The sequence below is a fragment of the Cryptomeria japonica genome, chromosome 11 (genome assembly GCF_030272615.1).
Source record: "Cryptomeria japonica chromosome 11, Sugi_1.0, whole genome shotgun sequence".
NCBI lineage: Eukaryota > Viridiplantae > Streptophyta > Pinopsida > Cupressales > Cupressaceae > Cryptomeria > Cryptomeria japonica.
Genome location: NC_081415.1, coordinates 35,782,517 through 35,788,516, shown reverse-complemented (window position 1 = coordinate 35,788,516; position 6,000 = coordinate 35,782,517).

The window sequence follows — 6,000 nt, the reverse complement described above, 5'->3', positions numbered from 1 at the left end:
AATAGGAATGCTAGAGGTTCTTTCAGCTGGTTTAAAGAGACTATGATTGACAGTAACAACTTCATCATTATGGGGAAATTTCAAACACTTGTGAATAGGAGAAGCAATAGCTTTCATGGAAGATAGCCAAGGATAGCCAAGCTTCACACGAAATTGTTCGGAAGATGGAATAATAGCAAAGTTCACATCAAGGGATTTGTTATGGACCTCAATAGGAAATGTAATAGAACCAATTGCAGGAGAAGAAAATGCATCAAATAGTTTCACAATCACATCTGTTTTTTCATAGATCACTTGATTCAATTGCAAAGTAAAAAGAAATTCTTCAGTAATAACATTAACCATGCACGAAGGATCAATAAGCACTCCACGGCAAGGTGTATTCTTGACTTTTGCAACTATGTATAAAGGACCATCAGGTGCCCTAATAGTTTCACTGTAATCAAATGTGATGGAAGGTTCTTTAGGGTTTTCTTGCTGCTCTACGAAGTTAATCACATTCGGAGCCATAGACACAAGACCATCAGATGAAAGAGAGGAATCATTAGCCTCAATTGCATTAGAGGTATGAGAAGGTAATGGATCAGTGAAAATCTGAAGATTTTGATGAGGAGGAGCTACAGATGTATTGCCTTTATCATTCACTCCAGAAACAGAAATAGTATTATTATCAATCAAATCTTGAATTTTACCCTTTAAAGAAAAACATTTTTCAGTATCATGCCCAGGCTGACGATGAAATTGACAAAAGGCTTTGTTATCAAAATAAGGTGAAGTAATCTTTGCAGGATCAATTTGCCTTATAGGAGGAAGAGTAAGCACATTTTGTTCCAATAACTTATTCATAATACTATGCAATGATTCATTCAAAGGAGTATACTGCTATCACCCTTATCACTCGGAGCCATAGGATGTGATTGTTCCATTTGACTCACAGTCAGTTGATAATTGTGAAGAGTTGCACACAACTGTTGGAAAGAAGTAAACTCAGAAAACAGAAGTTTGTCTCGAATATCTTTTTGTAAATTAGAAATAAAGATTCTTTGAATGTCATTGTCAGGCACTAGAAAAGAAATTTGAGCATACAAATGCTTATATCTACCAATGAAATCAGTCACTTTTTCTTTAACACCTTGTTTACAATGCATTAAATCAATCAAAGTAACTTTAGGACTTATATTGTTTTGAAATTGTTGAATGAAAGCATTTGCAAGTTGTTCAAAAGAAGTAATAGAATAAGAAGGCAACGAGCAATACAATTGTAGGGCTTTGTCTCTTAATGTTCTAGTGAACAGTTTTGCAAGCAACCTTTGGTCATAAGCAAAATTAGTACAGATTGTTTGAAAGGTCTTAACATGTGTTAGAGGATCACCCTTACCATTATAAAACTCCAAATGCGGAATTTCAACATGTTTAGGAGGAATAGCTCGAACAATGTCAAGAGAAAGTGGGCTCGCAGCATCAAATGTGGGCACACTAAACTGAGATTGGTTCATAGAGGCAATTTGTTGCTATAAAGAAGAGACAATTTGTGCAAGATTGTTAATGGTTGCTTCAGTCAAAGGGTTCATATTAGGTGTGTTAGATTGAGATGGAGGTGTTATGTTATTGAAAGAAGGCAAAGAGTAAGGTGGTGGGACCCTATGATAATTAGTCATAGGAGATGATTGGACAGGAGGAACACTACAAGGAGGAATGGAATAGTTAAATGAATTGCCCCCTTGCATCACGTCCATTTGTGGAGATATAATAGGGACACTCACTGAAGGAATGAATGAAGAAGTTGGATTGAATGAAGGAAGAGGGTTAATTGAAGAAGAAGGAGGATTGCCCCCATGACTGGTGATCATAGGAGGAATATCTTGTATAGAAGTAGCCATTATGTTTGATGTAAAGGTAGGTATGCTAGCAATAGAAGTCATCAAAGGAATAGAATGATTGACTTGAGTAGGAGGTTGTGTATAACCCAAATTTTCAGCACAATTCTTCATAGGCATCACATTCGAATCCACAATGTGTGCAATACCACACAAAATATCAATTCCATTCTTATCACTTTGAAGCATATGTTTTAGACCCTCAATTAAAGGAAGAGCTTGACTATCGGGGTATTCATGAGACATCCATTGTCGAAAATCATCAAATTGGTTATCCAATTTCGAAATTTGTTCTTCAGAAACCTCATGGAGAGCTTCTTCATCATTAGGAGGATTAGAGGAATTACCCATGTCCTCGTTAAAAAGGCTATTCAAATTAGGTTCCATCTCCTCGGTAATTAAACCTCGGAAAGACTTAATTCTACGGCTTCGTCTAACGGGAATAGTGTAAGTAGGGCTTATTGTTGTAAAACTCATGCACTAGAGAGGGAGAGAAAATTTTGATTTTAGAGGTAGCAATTTTCAGTAAAATCAGCCAATCTTCTGGATTTAAGCTATTAAATGCAATCACGACAGTCTCCTGAAATTTTGGAAAAAATGTCTGGGACCGTGGCGCTCGGAGTGCAACACGGTCCTTGCAACTTTTTTTGAAATTTGTAGGGATGAAAGGTATGATGATTTTAAAGCTAATCTGAAAAAATTGAGTGATTTTACGATCTGTAGATAGACCAAATTAAAGTTGCAATCTCAAAATTGAACCCTACCCAGATTGTCGAAAAATGCAAAATTTGAATTTTGAAAAAGAGAGGGAAACTGAAATTTTGAATTTTATGATTTTAGAGGGAATGTCAAAAGCAATGCAAGTTTTGAAATTCAAAAATTGACTCAATTTCACGCAAAATTCAATTTTGAAAGCAGAAATCAAAGTTGTTGTAATTAAGCACTTAATTTCAAAAGTCACAAAATGCAAGAATTTGAATAAAGCACTGAAATTTTTAATGAATGTTAACGCACTTTTCAGATTTAGGACAGTAAGAACACAATTTTGACACAAAATTTCAGTTTCAATGATTTTTGAATGTTTAAAAGCCTTAATCCAAGCAATTACAAGACCAACTTTGACTGTAATTTTGAAGGTGTTAAAATTGATAAAATCAGCCAAAATTCTGGATTTTAGCAGGAAAATACAGTAAGATCTCGCTCCTGAAATTTTAGAAAAAATGTCAGGGACAATGGCGCTCGGAGTGCACACGGTCCTCGCAACTTTTTTCCAAATTTTCAGGGATGAAAGATATTGTGATTTTATTGCGGAATCCAAAGTTACAGCTGATTTGGAGATGTTTTGATCAGTGAAATTGTCGAACAAAGGTTGAATCAAGAGGGTTTCAAAAATTAGGGTTTTGACACTTAACCACTTAATTTTCAAAATTAAAGCACAAATATGAATTGATAATTTGTAATAGCAGGGCAGATCTGAAACAAGCATTAACATTTAAACATTTCACAAGCTTAATTACTAAAAAGAAATTTTAGGGTTTTTATGCAATCACCTCTAAAATTTTGCAAAAGATCAAACATGGAAATGTAATCAATTTTTTCAGATCTAAGCATGAAAAATCAGAAAGGATGTTCACGTCGGGTTCACCAAAATGTAAAGCGGAAAATCGCGATCGAACCCTAGTTGATCTCCCCTCTTCCAACTCCAAGGAGAGAGAAGGGAGGTTCACTAGTGTTGATGGTTTTCACTTAGGGGAGAGACTTTACATTCAGAAGAGGGGTTGAAACCCACAAGATCCAATCCCACACAATACAAGATTGGATGCTAAATGAGTTTCAAGGGTTAAGACAGCAAGGCTACCCTCTTTTGTAAAGAATGTGCATAGAGGAATTGAGCTAGAAATGCATAGAAAATGATAAAGATTCGCTTATAAACTGAGTTAGGGATATAGTATGAAGCTGCGGACCTGGAATTAGCAGTAAAATGTCGATACGGCGCTGTCCTGCAAATTTGAGCAAAAGTTGTCGGGATGATGGCGCCCGGCGCCACGGTCCTCCGAAAAATCCGCGAAACGAAGGGGGATCTGTTCGTCTCTGCCCAAGGATTCCAGATCTTCAATTTCAGCCGTGTACCTGCAACCTACACACAGAAAAGTGAAGACGATTGGGGGGTTAGGGATTAGGGGTTTGCCTTTAGGTCAAACCCCGGTTTTGGAATTAACCAAGAAATGAGCAAGAGCTGTAAATGTAAATGACTGTAAAACAAGTACTAATACCTTGTTCTAAGGATGTTTGTATCCTTATGTGCGAAGGTTTAGATGTTGTATGTTGTATGTTGTAGTAGTATGTGATCTCCTCTTCAATGGTTGAATCCTTGTTTTGAATGCAACACTTAGCCTTGAATGGAGACTTGAAATGATCAATTGCTTGAAGGAATGCTTGAATGCTTGAATGCTTGAGTATAGTTTCCATGCCTTTTCCATCATATCAAATGAAAGAGGAAAATGTAGTTTATATACTTGTCATTTAGGGCTGATAGACTGATTTTCTCGACCTGAGGCCGACCAGGAAAGATAATTTCCAAATTGCAAACAAAAAGACCCGAAGTCCAAAGGAGACCGGGCCTAAAATAGGACCCAGGGACCAGGGCGCTTGAAAAATGCAGTTTTCAGTGTCATAATCAGGTTTCGGGGTCTCCATTCAGGTTGCATGTTGCGTCGCCATCGTGAAGACCGAAATGTAGTCGAAATTGCAAGTGTCGCAATTTTAGGACGCTACAATTAGCTTCCTTATTGTCATTTTCATTTTTGTCTCCTTCTTTGTTTTTTCAAGACCAACAATCTTTCTTTAGATGACTAGGCTTTCCACAGTACCAGAAATCTTTCTTTCCTCTAGATTGAGAGCATCCTTTCTTTGAATTCCCTTCTGACTTCTTATTCCTAGGGCCTTTTCCTCTTTCCTTTGATCTTCCTCTGTTCTCCACATTCAAAACACTACCCGATGATGTTGGAATCTCACCTATGCTTTTCCTTTGCATTTCCTCGCTTAGGATAACACCAACAATATCATCAAATACCAAAGTATTTTTACCAAAGACAGAGTTACTTACAACCATAACCAAGCTATTCTAGCTTTTTGGCAAAGAACATAAAATCAAGAGAGCCCTAACCTCTTCTGCAAAAGTAATTTTTACCAAAGACTATTGACTAGGAATTGTATTAAATTCATTTAAGTGCTCCGGTACAGATCCTCCCTCACTCATTGTCAAATTAAACAAACGCTTCATAAGAAATACCTTATTCGAAGCCAAGGGTTTCTCATACAACTTAGCCAATGTCACCATCAAATCTACAATCATTTTTACTTCTGTTATATTGAATGCTACAGATGGTGCAAGGTACAATTGAATGGATCCCAGTGCCTTTCTATCTAAAATGTCCCACTCTTCATCTGACATTGTGGTCGGTTTCTTTTCCTTTCCTTCCAATGGCCACCACAAATCCTTTTGATACAGGTAATCATCCATTTGCATTTTCCATAACTGATAATTCTAGCCGTTAAACTTTTTGACCTTGAATTTGGAATCCTCCATTGCTCCCACTCAAATCTGAAAGTCCTGCCAATTTATAGAAAACCTTGCTCTAATACCAATTTCTAGGGTTTCAAGTAGATCCGAAGCAAATATGAACTAACAATTATATGTAGATTTAAATACAAAAGATAAAGAAATAAAATAGGACACGAATAACATAGAGATTTAACGTGGTTCACCCAGAATGGGTTACATCCACCATACACAGCTATCCAATCTTTCTTATTATCCAGCACAAATAGTACATCAACCTTACAATGCCTTAAGCATCCCAGTCGCTTATAACATGTGTTTTTAGGGCAAAAACAAAGTCGGCCTTTTTAGGGTTTTATTACAATGTTGGTTTTCATCAAAAAAAGATCTCGGTGAGGATACGTGTTGAGTGTATAGTACTTTGTTGATCAGAAGTCACATTTGAATAGGAGTAACCTTTGTAAGAGATTTAGAATCTAAGATAATGGATCACGTAGTTAGAGGATTTGAATAACACGAAGCTTGTTAGAGCTTACCCTGTTAGGGGATTTAACTATTGTA